We start from the raw sequence: 18,336 nt of genomic DNA on the forward strand, positions 1-18,336 counted from the left end.
GCAGATTTTCCAATTACAAGAAAGTGCAGATAATTGCACTCGGATTGCAATTCATTGTTTCTTTTTATGAATTACATTACTCGTCCCTAATTGCAATTCTGTGGTGCACTAGAACCATCTGCATATTTGATACTTGTCAATATAGTGACCCTTAAGATTCTGCGGGGGACTTCCGAATTTCCGCCAGAGCCCTCAGAGAAAGGGTGCAAGTCACCCTTTACAGTCATTTACACCATTTCTCTGGCGATTCTGCCGGTCTGCTATTGAAATTACGGTTAGATCAGAGAAACCCCAACAGAATTTCAGGACCTGTATTTTTACACTTTCCATCAAGATGTTCTTGTTGCCTTAAGACAAATTTTTGCATGATTGTTCTGATGCATTGTGCTGTAAAGTTGCTGATGTCTCTTTGAGAGGGAGCTGGCATTGGCTTGTCCCAACTATCGGGATAATTTTGACGTTGGGTGATAATGTATAACGGGCAATATCGATTCAACCGCCCGTTTTAAATTCCCCCATGATTTTCATTTCCATTGAAGCCAGAGAAATTATTGCATCACTCCATCAGCCAGTGACCATGTTTTTTGGAGCATCTCTGTGCATCGAAGGTGGCACCGCTGTCAGATACATATTAGAAACCCACCTACTTTGCTTATGCATTGGGCTGAATTTTTACTTTGAAGAGTGTGCGAGTTTGCGAGCGAGTAGGTAGTTGAAAGCGCAGAAATTGACAGCGGGTTAGGAAGCCAGCTTAAACCCACCGGATTTCGCCTTTAACTCAGGCATGTTAGTCAGCGTGCCAGAGACCACCTTGGGAGAGGCAGGTGACCTAATTAAAGCAGTTTAGAGCTCATTAAGAGGCTATTAACAGCCTGTTTTACCTGATGTTGCCGCTTTTACTTGCTGTCCATGAGATTCCTGGGCTTGCTGAACATCGGCAGTGAAAGCAAGGAAAGAGCACTGCAGCAATTGTAGGAGTTAAACAAATGATAGTAAAAATAAAATCATATAAATACTCATACCTCACACCTGCTTCTTTGCCTAAGGGAAAGGCTCTTGCTGATACCATTTGTGCTGAGTGTTTAGTTTCAGGAGTTTGCAGGTGATTTCTACAACTTTGGAGGTCACCCTCACTACATTGGAAATCACTCTCACTACAATGGAGGATTGTGCCTCTGATCTCCACTTTACCTGGCATATATCAGATCAGCATGGGTGCCACGTATGCTGCTTCACCTTGGGCCTCACCAGCCTGCTGCTCCACAGGAGGGGTTGAGCACAGGGGTGCACCTCACAGGACGTGGTAGCCCCAACACAGGGTATATAGGCAGCTTCCTGGACATGACTGAACACCAGTGCCTCAGGAGGCTCAGGCTATCGTGTTAGGTTGTGGCAGACATTTGTGGCCTGCTGGAAGAAGACCTGCTGCCAAGTGGACATGTGTTACCAGTAGCTGTCAGAGTCACCACTGCCTTCAACTTCTTCACCTCAGGCTCCTTCCAGGGACCTGCAGGAGACATTTGCAGGCTCTCGCAGTCGGTCGACCAAAAATGCAGCACCCAGGTGACCGATGCCATGTTTGACAAGTCAGGCACTTATGTACACTTTGCCGCTGATGAAGCCAGTCAGGCTGAGCGGGCGCTCGGCTTTGCTGCTCTGGCTGACTTCCCACAGGTGTAGGGCATCATTGACTGCACACATGTGGCCATCAAGGCACCCCCAGATCACCGAGGAGTGTTCATGAACCACAAGGGCTTCCACTCCCTCAATGTGCAGCTCATCTGCAACCACAAAAAGATCATCATGCTCGCGTGTGCCAGATTCCCAGGGAGCTGCCATGATTCACTCATCCTGTGCCAGTCCATCCTCCCTCAGCTCTTTGTACCTCTGACCAGATTTACCGGTGGGCTGTTTGGAGACAAGGGGTATCCACTGAAGACATGGCTGATGACACCCTTGAGGAGGCCAAACAATGAGGCCGAAGAGCGCCACAATCAAAGCCAAATGATGACGAGATGTGTCATAGAGCAAGTAATCGGGATGCTAAAGATGCACTTCAGATGCCTGGACAGATCTGGAGGAGCCAGGGTCTCCAGAATGATCGTGGTATGCTGCATTCTGCACAACATAGCGCAGCAGGGAAGATTGGAACTGCTGGAGGAGCAAGGTGCAGAGCACCAAGCGTCTTCGGAGGAGGAGGAAGATGAGGAGCAGGAGGAACGCGAGGAGGAGGAGTAGGAGGAACCTGAAGTAGAAATGGCACCAGCAGCAGTGCACATTGCTGCCTGGGAGGTCCGGGTTGGCCTCCTAATGCCACAATTTAGTTAAGTTGTACCAGTGCACCCATATGGCACCCAGATGTTGAACCAACTCCCATCCCACCGCCCACCACCACCACAAAGCAGTCCTAAAATGACCAAACCATTTTTGCCACACACACCCATTGCTCAAGGTTAAGTAATGTCTTACCATTCACTTCAACTGACAAGGCCACTTGCCAGAAAACAGGCAAAAATGGAGAAGACGGGAAAGTAGTACAACTAAATTAGAGGTGTGCTGGGCTGAGCGATCGCGGCCGACACCCAGAATAAAAAAGGGGCAGGGGGCAGGTGCTGGCAGGCAGCCCCCAAAAAATGGCCGCCCGACACCTGCACTTTAACTTGCGGCACCCCGGCTGCAAAAATGCCACCCTGACCCTGTCGGACATATCATCTGGCGATAGGTCAGCGGACGCAACTGAAGTATGTGACTGGGGCGCTGCGCACGGCGATGACGGTGCTACCGGCTACCACTGCTGCTAACCTCCCACTGAATTTCGTGGGAGGTGTCAGCGGTGCCGTGCCCGGGCGCTAGGGGCTTTGCGCCCCGTTAGCGCCCCCCCGGGGGTACTAACAGGAGGTGCAAAGCAACCCAATTTTTCTCCCAGTATCTTCGTCCAGTGGAGCACTACTTGGAGCACCCTCCACCCTCCGACAAGGACTCTCCACGACTGTCCCTGTCTCCACTAACTGCTCTTGCTCGCATGTGATCTGGGAGACACCAGGTGACAACATTATGTTTATCTGCGCTGGTGCTTGGTGTGCATGGGTTATGTGATGGTGCACCTTCAGAGTCTATGACCTTCTCTGAGGAGTCGTCTTCCTCCTCTGGCTGGACAGTGGGGTGGACACTTGATGGGACTGTGGGAGAGTAAAGACATGAATTAGCACTGCTATGATAAGAATGTTTTCAGTGACCCTTATGCACATGATCATATTTCACTGGCTGCTGACATCAAGTCAACATGAGTGACTCTTGTATGCCATGTGGCCGTATGATATTTAATTCTGTCACCAGGTAGCTGGGAGGGCCCACTCTCTCCATCTCCTACCACCACCAGCTCTGCAAAGTGGCACAGCTCCAGGGCCTCCTCCTTTGTTGAAGTCAGCGGTTTCATGATTGGAGGACTACCACCGGTTCGCTGCCTCTTCCGGGTGTTCTGCGCTCTCTTCTCCTGTAAGAAGGGAAACAAGAGACCTTTGAGTGAGAGTCATGGAATGAATAGAAGTGATGGATGGGCAACATCTGTTGAGAGTGACTATGAGGAAATGGCTTTACATTGCATTAGGATGAGGATGAGTGTCAGTGGTGGATGGTCAGATGGAGATGTGAAAAAGTGCATTGACAGTGAGGGGTGGGTGCACCAGCAAGGTACATTGGTGTGAGGAGTGATGTGCAGGAGTAGGCTTGGGAAGGCAGAGTAAGCTGGTTGGGATGACACGCACAACAGGATGTAGGGCAATGTGGCATTGTACTCATCTTTCCTGACCTCATGAGGTCATTAAAACTTTTCATACACTGGATTCACGTCCTACCAACAACACTGGATCCATGACCTACCAACCACACTGGATCCATGTCCTACCAACAACACTGGATCCATGTCCTACCAACAACACTGGATCCATGTCCTACCAACAGCACTGGAACCATGTCCTACAATAACACTGGATCCATGTCCTACCAACAACACTGGATCCATGCCCTACCAACAGCACTGGATCCATGCCCTACCAACAACACTGGATCCAGGTCCTACCAACAGCACTGGAACCATGTCCTACAATAACACTGGATCCATGTCCTACCAACAACACTGGATCCATGTCCTACAACAACACTGGATCCATGTCCTACAACAACACTGGATCCATGTCCTACAACAACACTGGATCCATGTCCTACCAACAGCACTGGATCCATGTCCTACAACAACACTGCATCCATGTCCTACCAACCACACTGGATCCATGTCCTACAACAACACTGCATCCATGCCCTACCAACAGCACTGGATCCATGTCCTACCAACAGCACTGGAACCATGTCCTACAATAACACTGGATCCATGTCCTACCAACAACACTGGATCCATGTCCTACAACAACACTGGATCCAGGTCCTACCAACAACACTGGATCCATGTCCTACAACAACACTGGATCCAGGTCCTACCAACAACACTGGATCCAGGTCCTACCAACAGCACTGGAACCATGTCCTACAATAACACTGGATCCATGTCCTACCAACAACACTGGAGCCATGTCCTACAACAACACTGGATCCAGGTCCTACCAACAACACTGGATCCATGTCCTACAACAACACTGGATCCATGTCCTCCCAACCACACTGGATCCATGTCCTACCAACCGCACTGGATCCATGTCCTACAACAACACTGGATCCATGTCCTACCAACAACACTGGATTCATGTCCAACAACAACACTGGATCCATGCCCTACCAACCACACTGGATCCATGTCCTACAACAACACTGGATCCATGTCCTCCCAACCACACTGGATCCATGTCCTACAACAACACTGGATCCATATCCTACCAACAACACTGGATCCATGTCCTACAACAACACTGGATCCATGTCCTACCAACCGCACTGGATCCATGTCCTACAACAACACTGGATCCATGTCCTACCAACAACACTGGATCCATGTCCAACAACAACACTGGATCCATGTCCTACCAACAACACTGGATCCATGTCCTACAACAACACTGGATCCATGTCCTACCAACCGCACTGGATCCATGTCCTACAACAACACTGGATCCATGTCCTACCAACAACACTGGATCCATGTCCAACAACAACACTGGATCCATGTCCTACCAACAACACTGGATCCAGGTCCTACCAACAACACTGGATCCAGGTCCTATCAACAACACTGGATCCAGGTCCTACCAACAACACTGGATCCAGGTCCTACCAACAACACTGGATCCATGTCCTACAACAACACTGGATCCATGTCCTACCAATCACACTGGATCCAGGTCCTACCAACAACACTGGATCCATGTCCTACCAATCACACTGGATCCAGGTCCTACCAAAAACACTAGATCCAGGTCCTATCAACAACACTGGATCCAGGTCCTACCAACAACACTGGATCCAGGTCCTACCAACAACACTGGATCCATGTCCTACAACAACACTGGATCCATGTCCTACAACAACACTGGACCCAGGTCCTACAACAACACTGGATCCATGTCCTACCAACAACACTGGATCCATGTCCTACAACAACACTGGATCCAGGTCCTACCAACAACACTGGATCCAGGTCCTACCAACAACACTGGATCCATGTCCTACAACAACACTGGATCCATGTCCTACAACAACACTGGATCCAGGTCCTATAACAACACTGGATCCATGTCCTACCAACCACACTGGATCCATGTCCTACAACAACACTGGGTCCATGTCCTACAACAACACTGGATCCATGTCCTACAACAACACTGGGTCCATGTCCTACAACAACATTGGATCCAGGTCCTACCAACAACACTCGATCCATGTCCTACCAACAACACTCCTGCCACTCACTTCTTCTGCTATCTCCAGCCATGCATTTTTAGTCTTAGCAGTTGGCTTCCTCCCATCAGCAGGGAAGAGGATGTCCCTGTGAGCCCTGACTTGTTGGCTTAATACCTCCGAGGAGATATCACTAAATCTGGGGGCTGCTTTCTGTCTTTGAGCCTGCATAATTAAGGATTGAGTTTTATCGAACTGTTAGAGCACAATTCTAGGGTGGCAGGACTGTCATATGAGGAGAGGTTGGGTCAACTAGGCCTGTATTCACTAGAGTTTAGAAGAATGAGAGGGGATCTCATTGAAATGTATAAAATTCTGACAGGGCTAGACATACTAGATGCGAGAGGATGTTTCCCCTAGCTGTGGGGGTCTAGAGGGTTCACAATCTCAGGATAAGTGGTAGGACATTTAGGACTGAGATGAGTGACTGAGATGAGGAGAAATTCCTTCACTCAGAGGGTGGTGAACCTGTGGAATTCTCTACCACAGAACGCTGTGGAGGCCAAGTCACTGAATATATTTAAGGAGATAGATAGATTTCTAGATGCAAAAGGCGTCAAGGGGTATGGGGAGAGAGCGGGAATATGGTATTGAGATAGAGGATCAGCCATGATCATATTAAATGGCGAAGCAGGCTCGAAGGGCCGAATGGCCTACTCCTGCTCCTATTTTTCTATGTTTCTATGTTTCTAATCAACTCACTTCTCTCACAACCTAGCTTCCACCTCCACCAGCCTTCATGTGACATCTGTGCATTGCTCCTTCAGCTGAAGTAGAGTCATCTGTGACGTCTCAGTGACTTTGTTAAAAAGGCACAGCAAAATGCACCTCTCCAACGTCCGGGTTCCCAATGCGATCCACAGCCCCCCATTGCCATCCACACACAAAGGTATAAATTCAGCCCAAGTCTCTGATGACAGCAGCTAAGCTGTGTTAATATAAATATGTCAGGAGCTGGCACTATGTACTAGTTCCCATTTCCTCCCCACAGAATTGCTTAAGACTTTGTAAAACTTGCACATTTAATTAGTTCTCAAATTAAAGGTCCCACTTTCAATGAGTCTGGAGATCACTCAATGCTAGATTTTTACAGTATAAATCCCACACACTAGACTCACACTGAGTTGAAGCTCTTACCCACCCCTTCCTCCCACTGCTGGTATAACTTCAGTTAGGAATAAATGTAGATTTTGGTCAATGAATCAGTTCCAATTGAAATTGTGCAGGGTCAGTCCAAAACTGATTGAAATATGGGTTCCTTTTCTTTAGAACAAATTCAAGTGAGAAGTTAGCAGCCAAATCAACAGCTTATATTTCTATAATGGTCCTCATGTACAGAGAGACATCACAACGCATTATACAGAAAGGTGGATAAAGAACAGAAGGGAGAAAACAAAGTATTGGGAGTGGGGAAATACAGTTGAATTGGGGATCTTAAGAAGACTGACGAGGTAGAACTGCTGCGTGAAGAGAGTTTTGAAGGGCAGAGGCATAATTGATGAAGGAGGAGCCATCAATATCAGAGCAGAGGGAGCAGGGAAAAGGATAAAACAAGTATCAAACAAGTAGAAGTTGCATTCAGGGCTGTGCAGCTGTAGTGTATAACCAGAATCAAACATCACCTTGCAAAAAATCGTAACTTCTTGAACAATTCCACTTACCTTGCAAGATTAGATGTGATTGGTAATACTGTATAATCTTGTTAGATTAAGGATACATCAGTGGAAGCAGTTTTGCAAGGACCTCAAGTCACTCTGGCCGATATACCAATAACCATTAGGACTCTGAAGGCTAGAAATTATAGCCCAGGAATGGATGGTGTCATTAGAAAGGTTGGAGAATTAGCGCCAGGCGCAAATGCTTTAGACTGCATGCAAAATTTGTGCTCACTGCTCAAAAAAATGATTGGAGTCCTTATTCAAGTCTTAAAGCCTCATTGGCATTACACTCAAAGCGTGGACCAATATCGGATGCAGTCTAATCGCGAGTCATGATTGCCACAGGCTTTTTTCACTGCTTAAAGGGGAGGTTCATTAATGCTGCAGAACCTCATTCTCTGCATTGCTGGCTATGCAGCTGCCTCAGCAAGCAGAAGCAGGATAAGGAGAAGGAGCTGGAGGACTGAAACAGCTGTAGTCATGGCAGATCCGCGCCCCAGGGAGAGAGCCCACAGATTCTGTAATCAAGGATTGGAGGCGTTGGTGTTCCCTGTGGAGAGACGGAGATTGGTGTGCTACCCAGCAAGTGGCAGGAGGCCGACGCCGCACATCTTCCGCACTATGTGGAGGGAGGCAGCACAGCACATCTCAGGCAGCACTATCATCCCCAGGACCCACACACAGTGCAGGAGGAAATTTAATGACATCACTCGGGTGGTCAGGGTGAGTGAAGGCTTCAACAAATGCGACATACCAGCATCAGTACCACAATCTTCACACACTGCCCAAAACACCACACCCCCAGCACTCACCCACCAACAAACTCTACCTACCAACACTCACACCCTCATCTCACACCTTGCACACAATGACAGTTATTCAACTATGGGAGGCACATCACCCAAACACATTGCTCCACACTCACTCGCACACTTTCCTTTCTCTTGCAAGGCCGAGGTGGCTCACAACAGGAGAGAGAAGGAACGCACAGGCAGGGGACAAGCCAACACCCAACCACTGTCTGTGCTGGAAAAAAGAGTGCTGCAGATTATTGGGTGCCTGCTGGTGGGCGCTGTGGCCACCAGCGATGGTATGTTCATCCCTACTCATTCTTCTCACTTCCCACTTCCCCCTCACCCCACAAGCATTTCTTGCTTTCCAGCTAATCATGCTGTATGCATGCATTTCTCCCTTCCTGCCCCCCTCCCCTCACCTTAATCTGACCCTTGTGCCTTTATGCTTTCAGATAATGAGGAAGCATCTGAGCAGCCTGTCCCTGAGGGCACCGTAGAGAGCGAGGTGGGAGAAGAGGAGGAGGAAGAACACACCGTGTCACTGCATGTCTCACCCGCAGGCACCAGCTCAGATACTGGCACTATGCATTCTTTAGAGGCTAGTATAGTAGTGGGATCTGAACATGGTGAGTCACTGGGGACGAGTGGGTTGCAGAAAGGCCAGGGGGAAAGGGTAGCTCAGGGCCAGTGAGTTCACATATGCATTCAGCTGCACAGGACTCAGATGAGGACCTTGATGGGGAGGCGTTTAGAAGAAGGGTGATTGGCATGTACATGGAGATGACAGGTGCAATGGCAAGGGTGCCCGAGAGCCTCTCGGCAATGGTAAGGAGTGTGGAGGAGTTCGCTTCCAACATTGCACAAGGCTCTGCACACACCATGGAGCCCTTCACTTCCAGTCTGCAAAGGAAAGTAGACTCCCAGAGAGACCGTGGCGACCCAGACCTGATGCTGTGTGTGATGGGTGATCTGGCAGCTTCCATTACAGCACATGCAGAAGTGATGCAATGTCTTAGTGCTGTAATGGAGTCTATGCTTGGTGGCATCCAATCACAGACTGCTCTCATGCAGTCTCAGCTTTGTACCAAGCAAGCTCTGACTGCTGCCATCATGGCTGGGTCTACTACCATTGACCAGGGCTTTCACGGTGTCGCAACAGATTACTAGGGATGCTGAGGTGCTGCCCTGGTAGAATGGTAGTGGGTCAGAGGAGCAGGAATGTGCTGTCTTCTCTCACAATGACAGCATTCCTGCTCCCACTGCTGCCACTCCGCCATTGCCCTTGTCGCTGCTTGTCATCCAGCCAGCCCAGACTGCTGCCGCCCATGCTGAGGTGGTGCAGTCTAGAGCCGGGCCTTCCAGACCATTTGAAGTCTCCTGCATGGACACTCAGCAGCCTTCCACCAGCCTTGCTGCAGCCACTGGGCCAACACTTTGTAGGAGAACTAGAGTAGGCAAAGGCACAGTAACAAGAGGCACCAAGGGATTGCACAAGGGTGAATAGTTAATATTTTTGTTGTAAATATGTTTTCACTGATTTTTGATTAATGTATTAATTCAGTTTGGATTCTTTTGTGCTGAGCCTCATTTATGCTTTGCATTGTAATATGGCCTGTGACAGGGATGGAATGATAGGGATGTGGTGACCAATGGGGATCTGCTGGGGTTTAATTCATTCAAACCGCAGTCTGTTGAGGCGATCATGGACTGCCCTTCCGGAAGGCCAATTGAGTGGCTGCCTCCTCCCTCGCTCCTGTTCCTCATCCTCCTCCTCCTCATCTTCCTCTTCCTCCTCATCCTCCTCCTCCTCCTCTTACCCCTCTTCCTCCTCCTGAGGTGGTGTCGCAATCCCTGGTGGCAAGGGCTGGGCCCTCCTGATGGCCAAGTTGTGCAGTATGCAGCAGGCCACCACGAAACGGGACACCGCAGCACTGGAGGGCTCCTCCTGAGCGGAGCTTCAGCAGGCCGATGGTCTGCTTGATGATGTTCCTGGTGGCAGCATGGCTGTTATTACATGAATACTGGGCAGGAATATTGGGGTTGCAGAGGGGAGTCATGCACCAGGTGGAGAGCAGATACCCTTTGTATCGGATCAGCCAGCCACAAGCTTGATATAGTGGCTGAAAGAGTGCTGGCAGACCTGTCTGGCACAGGATGAAAGCATCGTGGCTGCTGCCAGGATAGCGGACATTCACATTGAGAATTTACTGTCTGTGGTCGCACACCAACTGCACATTAAGTGAGTGGTAGCCTTTGCAGTTATGGAAGATATCAGGATTGTTTGGCATTGCCCGCAAAGCCACGTGGTTGCAGTCGATGGCGCCCTGCACCATGGGGAATCCCGCTATCCTGGCAAAGTCACATGCACACTCATCCTGCCTCTCTCTGGTGATGGGGAAGGAAATGTAGTCCCTTCTCCTATTGTAGCTAGCCTCTGTGACCTCTCGGATGCAACAATGTACGGCGAACTGCGAGATGTTAGCTATGTCTCCTGTTGCAGACTGGAAGGATCTGCTGGCGAAGAAATTGAGGGTGCTGGTGACCTTGATTGCCACTGTGAGAGCCATGGTCACCCTGATCTGAGGGTGGAGCCCTGGTTGCAGGAGGTGGCAGAGTTCTGCGACCACCTCCTTGCTGAAACGGAGCCTTCTAATACACTGCTCCTCACTTAATTAGAGGTAGGAGAAGTGCACTGAGAATACCCTCGGAGGGTAAGGCCTCCTGTTGAGAGCCCTTATAGCCCTTCTCCTCCCTCCTGCTCGCTCTGGGCATATGTTCCAATCTTTCTCGCTGCTTACGCTCCCTCCGGCATAGATCCTGGAGGGCGAGGTCGAATGCTAGTGCAGCCCCGATTAATGTAACCAAGAGTAGCAGTTTGATTTTTTTAAAGAATAAATGTAGTTACTTTTTAGTTGCCACAACACTCCTGATAGAAAGTAACCTTGAAATTACTAAATGAAACTGTTGGACTATGTGAAACTGACAAGAAGCCATTGAAAATCAACTAGCCTGACAGCTGTGAGTCATTACGAATGATCCCTTTAAATAATGTCCCTGGAGCTGGCTTCCTGGTGCTTCTCGCCAGCTCTCCCTGTTGCTGTTTACTCTAGGCACTAAGGTAGGTGGCGACAATCAATTTTGCAGATTGGGTGGTCAGTGAGCATTTCACACTCACTGACATCACGATCCACCTAGCGTTGACATCCTGGCAATAACTGTTACCGGCAGCGCTACGGGGATGGGGGCAAGATTTGGCTTGCGGCACTGTATTCGCCTCGCCCAGGCGATAATGCTCTAATGCCCCATTAATGCCATCTGCTGGTGCTAACGGGGGGTGCTAGGGGGACAAATGTTTCCCCTGAGTGCCTAATTGGGGCGGATTTGTTGTTCTTCAGGCCTTCTATCTCTGTGAGAATCAAACAGTCAGCCACACCTGGGCCCACAGCCTTCAAACGGAAAATGGTGCTTTGTGGTTTGGGCCTAAATCATTCAAGATTATCCATTACTTGAAATTCCTTTCAAAGGAACAGTTGGAGCCTGCAGAGTAAGTAATGAGTGCCTTCTTGAGAACGAATCTTCAACTGAATAAAGCCGTCAGTATCTACTGGAGCGTCGTGTCTTCTATATGTGAAAGAAATGTATGGCTTGCAGTAGTTTGTGGTATTCAGTCATCTAGAGCTCAGACTGTTTATCCAAATAAGCTGGTTGCATTACCTATGGGCCGGTTCACCTGTTTTGAGAACCAGTCCTAGAAATTAGTCTGGGCTATTTCCCTGTGTGTCCTGCGTGTGTCCGAATCTTGAGGCCTGAGGATCAATGGAAATTATGCAATTTATGTCTTTGTTTGTTTGTTTATGAATAAAAAAGGTTTGCTAACCAATTTTAATGAAGACTGAGACATTACAAGTGGAACTGCAACTAATACTGGCAATGGATTAACATACAAGTAACCATTGCGTAGAGCTGGATGCTTGTTCTATTCAGTTAGTCTTAGGAGTGGTGTTAAATGGGTATTTAGCTATAAATATGGTGAGAATTTAAATAAAATAGGCTGGTTAGGTTTAGGTTAGGTTGAATCAGAATGTAATGAACATCTGAACTCAACCCGACTACAAAAGCACAAGCCTGGAGTAACAGCACACTGAATTTGGTCTGAAGGACAATTAGTTCTTAAAAAGGAAGAAAGACTTGCATTTATATAGCACGTTTCATGATGTCAGGACATTCCAAAGTGCTTTACAGTCAATGAAGTGCTTTTACAGTGTACTTACTGTTGTAATGTAGGAAACGCAGCAGCCAATTTGCACACTGCTAGGTCTCACAAACAGCAATGCGGTAATGACCAGATCATTTGTTTTCAGTGATGTTGATTGAGGGATAAATCCTCTGCTCTTCCTTGAAATAGTGCCGTGGGATATTTTACGTCCACCTGAGAGAGCAGATGGGACCTCGGTTTAACTTCTCATCCAAAAGGCAGCACTTTTGATAGTGCGGCATTCCCTCAGCACTGTACTGGAGTGTCAGCCTAGATTTTTGTGCTCAAGTCCCTGGAGTGGGTCTGTGAACCTACAACCTTCTGCCTCACAGGTGAGAATGCTACCAACTGAACCACAGCTTGTGTCAATGTCACAAAAATTATGTTCATCCTGTATCCATGTGTAACTACGATGTAAGAGTTAATTCTCCAGTAGTATTGTAGACCTCATACCTTGCCTCTGCTGTACCTTGGTAGAGTCACTGTAGATACCCGTGTACGTGTGATGTACCTGTATTTTTGTTCTAAAGGGCATTTTCCAGTCAGATAAAGAAAGATCAAGGCTGGAATTTTCTGGGGTCCGTGCGGGTGCTAACGGAGGCGGCTCAGGTGGGAAAGTTGAAATTTCTTGGGGCGGGTCAGGAACCCGCCATCATCCCGCCCCCATGCGCCTTTCCCTTAGGTGCGTTTGCCGGAGTGGCAGCAACCCGAACGGCAGAGGTGGGCGAGCTAATTCAAATGATTATTCGTTTGTTTTCAGACCCTTAAGAGTCTTTTTAACCGTATCTTTCAAATTTCACTGGATGCCCACAGGAATCACACTGCTCGGGAACCACGTCTGTCAACCTGAGGTGGCAGTTGAGTGGCCATTGATCCAGCTGATTAATTGACAACATCAAATGTACTATAAAAGCTCCCACCGCACAGCTCACCATTTTCCTCAGGCAGAAGCTGTTGCTGGCTGCATTCCCAGCACAGATTTAGCTTTCTGCAGGCTGCAAGTCTTTCCAGCAAAGTCTCCATCCAGCGTCATCTCATTGGAAGAATCTCTCTCACCATTGACAGATTGCTTCTGTCATCTGTACTTGACCTGCCAGCTATTCCAGCAGTACAACAGCAAAATACTGCGGATGCTGGAAATCTGAAACAACAACGGAAAATATTGGAAACGCTTAGCAGAGAGAGAAACAGAGTTAAAGTTTCAGGTCGATGACCCTTTGACAGAATCTATTCCATTAGCATAGGTGCCATTTATACTGTCTCACCTTGGTCCTCAGAATCGGACCATGATGAGCCCCAACACCAGCAGCACCAGGAACACCAGCAGCACCAACAACAACACCACCAGCCTTGTCCTCAACCACCTGATGATGCACAGGACAAAGGGCATCAGCGCAGGGCTGCACCACGCCAGAGGTCATACCCACAACACAGGGTATACAGGCAGAGGATGAGCTTCCTCAACATGACAGAGCAGCTGTGCCAACAGGTCATCGCAGACATTTGCACATTGCTGGAGCAAAACCTGCAGCCCAGACAAGTGGGTGGACATGCCGAACCAGTGGCTGTCAAAGTCACCAACGCCCTCAACTTCTTTGCCTCAGGCTCCTTCCAGGGATCTGCAGCAGACATTTGCAGCATCTCGCAGTTGGCCACTCACAAATGCATCACACAGGTCAGCGATGCCCTGTTTGACAAGTCAGCCAATGATATCAACTTTGCCACTGATGAAGCCAACGTTACTGAGCGGGTGCTTGGCTTTACCACTCTGGCTGGCTTCCCACGGGTGCAGGGTGTCATCAGCTGCACACATGTGGCCATCAGGGCACCCCATCATAGCCCAGGAGCCTTTGTCAGCTGCAAGGGCTTCCACTCTCTCAATGTGCAGCTTATCTGCAGCCATAGGAAGATCATCATGCATGTGTGTGCCAAATTCCCTGGCAGCTGTCATGACTCTCTTGTCCTTCGCCAGTCCACCCTCCCTCAGCTCTTTGCTCCTCCAAACGGGCTTTCCAGCTGGCTGCTTGGAAACAAGGGCTAGCCACTGAAGACGTGACTCATGACATCTTTGAGGAGGCCAAGTACTGAGGCCGAAGAGAGATATAATAAAAGCCACATGTCCACCAGATGTGTCATAGAGCAGACAATAGGTATGCTGAAAATGCACTTCAGATGCCTTGACAGATCTGGAGGAGGCCTTCAGTATGCAAGCAAGGATCTCCAGAATCATCGTGGTCTGCTGCGCCCTGCGCAACATAGCACAGCAGTGAGAATTAGCGCTGCATGAGGAGCAAGGCACTGAGCGCACAGCCTCTTCAGAGGAGGAGCATTCAGCTGGAAGATGAGGAGGAGGAGGAGCTGGAGGAACCTGCGGGCCAAATCCCACCAGCACCCGATCACATTGTTGCCCAGGAGGCCAAGGATAGCCTCATCATGGCCAGATTTACTTAACTTTATGCAGTACACCCATATGGCTGCCACATGCTGCACCAGGTTGCCACCATCCCACAGCAACACCATAAAGGATCCCTAAAATGACCAATCCATTCCTTTCACAGTCACCACCATTTCTGGAGGTAATGTTATGTTTGACCCTTTGCTCCAACTAACAAAGCCACTTCCAAAGGTGCACACAAATTTGTCCAAGACCGGAAAGTGTTGAAAATAAAGAAATTTATGCTTGACATAACATTAACTGAACCTTGATATTAACATTGAATAAAACACCGAAGTGGCCCTTGTGACTCTACGTGTGTGTCATCTTTCTTTTCCGTGTGCTTCTACGAGGTGCTACCCCTGTGGCTTCAGCAGAAGTAGAGGAAACCTGCTCACTTCCCTGCTGCGACTGCTTTTGGCGGACGTCCTCTGGGTTTTGGAGCCTATGATTGCCCTGCCAAAGTCTGCTCCTCCTGTGACTGTGCAGGGGCAAACTTGGCCATCGCTGTCCGGGAGGCATCTGGGGCTCTGATTGAGCGGGTGGCAATGGGGGAGAAGTGTGGGCGCTTTGAGAGTAGCCCCCACTTCCATGTCCCCTCTCACCATCATCCCTCTCATGGGCCACCCACACTTCCCTGCTAGCAAGGAGCTGGAGAGAACATCAGTGGGGCGATGAAGACCCACGTCTCTGATGAAATCCCTTCTAGAGAGGAGATCTATGAGCCTCTGCTACCTATCCTTATGTGAGTGGCGCATTAGCCGCTCCATGCAGGTGGCCATCCTTTCCAGGGAAGAGCCTACAGTCGCCATCGCCTGTGACACAGTGTTCATGTTAGAGATGGACTCCTCCATTCTCTGAACATTTGGAGACATAGCGCTCACAAAACCTGTCAGAACCTCCTGCACTTCTTGCTGCACCCTCTTTCTGGATGGCCCCCAAGGCTCAGCGTCTGCATGCAGATGAGCAGAGCTGGAAGTGTCCTGTGCCCTCCGGCGAGGTGTCTCCACTGCTGTCCCTGCCTCCACCATCTGCTCTTGCTCACCTGTGATTTGTGAGACACTAGGTGACAACATTACTCTACGTTGTGTGGGACCCACGGAGGTGTACGTATTTGTGCTGGTGTTGGGTGCACTTATTATATATTAAATAGGATTTCATAGGATATACAGTACAGTAACAGGCCTTTCGGCCCAACCAGTCTATGCCAGTGTTTATGCTCCACTTTAGCCTCTTCCCATCTTTCCTCATCTAACTCTATCAGCATAACCCTCTATTCCATTCTGCCCCATATGCTTATCTAACTGCCCCTTAAATGTATCTATACTACTCGCCTCAACCACTCCCCGTGGTAGCGAGTTCCACATTTCTTATGTTCTTATGTAGCGAGCTTCACATTCTCACCACTCTCTGGGTAAAGAATTTATTCTGAATTCCATATTTGATTTTTTGGTGAGTATCATACATTAGTGGTCTCTAGTTTTGCTCTTCCCCACAAGTGGAAACACTCTCTCTGTATTTACTCTATCAAAACCTTTCATGATTTTAAAGTCCTCTATTAGGTCAACCCTCAGCCTTCTATTTTCAAGAGAAAAGAGACCCAGCCTGTTCATCCTTTCCTGATAGGTGTACACGTGCATTTCTGATATCATGGTTGTAAATCTCCTCTGCACCCTCTCCAGGGCCTCTATATCCTTTTTATAATATGGTGAAATAATTTTTTTTTTATTCGCTCATGGGATCTGGGCACAGCTGGCAAGACCAGCATTTATTACCCATCCCTAATTGCCCTTGAGAAGGTGGTGGTGTGCCACCTTCTTGAGCTGCTGCAGTCTGTGTGGTGAAGGTACTCCCACAGTGCTGTTAGGAAGGGCGTTCCAGGATTTTGACCCAGCGACGATGAAGAAATTGTGATATACTTCCAAGTCAGGATGGTGTGTGACTTGGAGGGGAACTTGGATGTGGTGGTGTTCCCATACCCCTGCTGCCCTTGTCCTTCTAGGTGGTAGAGGTCGCGGGTTTGGGAGGTGCTGTGGAAGAAGACTTGGCGAGTTGCTGCAGTGCATCTTGTAGATGGTACACACTGCAAGCACGGTACGCTGGTAGTGGATGGAGTGAATGTTTAAGGTGGTGGATGGGGTGCCAATCAAGAGGGCTGCTTTGTCCTGGATGGTGTCGAGCTTCTTGAGTGTTGTTGGAGCTGCACTCATTCAGGTAAGTGGAGAGTATTTCATCACACTCCTAACTTGTGCCTTGTAGATGGTGGAAAGGCTTAGGGGAGTCAGGAGGTGAGACACTCACTGCAGAATACCCAGCCTCTGGCCTGCTCATGTTACCATAGTATTTATGTGGCTGGTCCAGTAAAGTTTCTGCTCAATGGTGACCCCCAGGATGTTGATGGTGGTGGATTTGGCGATGGTAATGCCGTTGAATGTCAAGGGACGGTGGTTAGACTCTGGCTTGTTGGAGATAGTCATTGCCTGGCTCTTGTGTGGTGCGAATGTTACCTGCCACTTATCAGCCCAAGCCTGAATGTCCTCCAGGTCTTGTTTCATGTGGGCATGGACTGCTTCATTATCTGAGGAGTTGTAAATGGCACTGAACACTGTGCAGTCATCAGCGAACATCCCCATTTCTGATCTTATGTTTGAGGGAAGGTCATTGATGAAGCAGCTGAAGATGGTTGGGCCTAGGACACTGCCCTGAGGAACTCCTGCAGCGATGTCCTGGGGCTGTGATGACTGACCTCCAGCCACCACAGCCATCTTCCTTTGTACTAGGTATGGCTCCAATCAGTGGACCACCATCTTGCAGAACGTATAAATACAACTTCTGTATTTCCTTGCCGTTGTATACAACAGGCACCCTTATTTTCCCTCTGGGGTATACTTTCTGCCCCGTATATGTCTTCAAGATAATGGATGTGTCTTTCAAAGGTATATGTGGAAATAGCCGCTCGTAATCCCGTCGACTTATGACGGTCAGAGCTGATCCTGTATCTAGTTCCATTTTAACTGGGGACCCCACTTAACGAACTGCTACAAACGGGAGTAAATTGGAAATGGAGCGAAGACTGTAAACGTGCCTTCCATAAATGCAAAGGCTTGATCACGTCCATGGAAGTTTTGGCTCATTACAACCCATCACTGCCAATCAGACTGGCGTGCGATGCATCCCCTTACGGCGTAGGAGCGGTATTATCGCATAGATTCCCTGATGGCTCGGAGCGGCCAATAGCTTTTGCGTCACGCTCATTGAACTCAGCTGAGCGTAACTATGCCCAGATCGACA

At 48.8% G+C, this 18,336-nt stretch overlaps 1 pseudogene; it reads right to left on the bottom strand.

Annotated features, from left to right (window-relative positions):
- Positions 1 to 4,782, bottom strand: part of LOC147111567 (uncharacterized) — an 85,509-nt pseudogene extending 80,727 nt beyond the window's left edge.
- Between the last annotated feature and the right edge of the window lie 13,554 nt (positions 4,783 to 18,336).

This window comes from Somniosus microcephalus, chromosome 10 (assembly GCF_052327205.1).
Source record: "Somniosus microcephalus isolate GS21.2 chromosome 10, FLI_Smic_1.0, whole genome shotgun sequence".
Classification (NCBI taxonomy): Eukaryota; Metazoa; Chordata; class Chondrichthyes; order Squaliformes; family Somniosidae; genus Somniosus; species Somniosus microcephalus.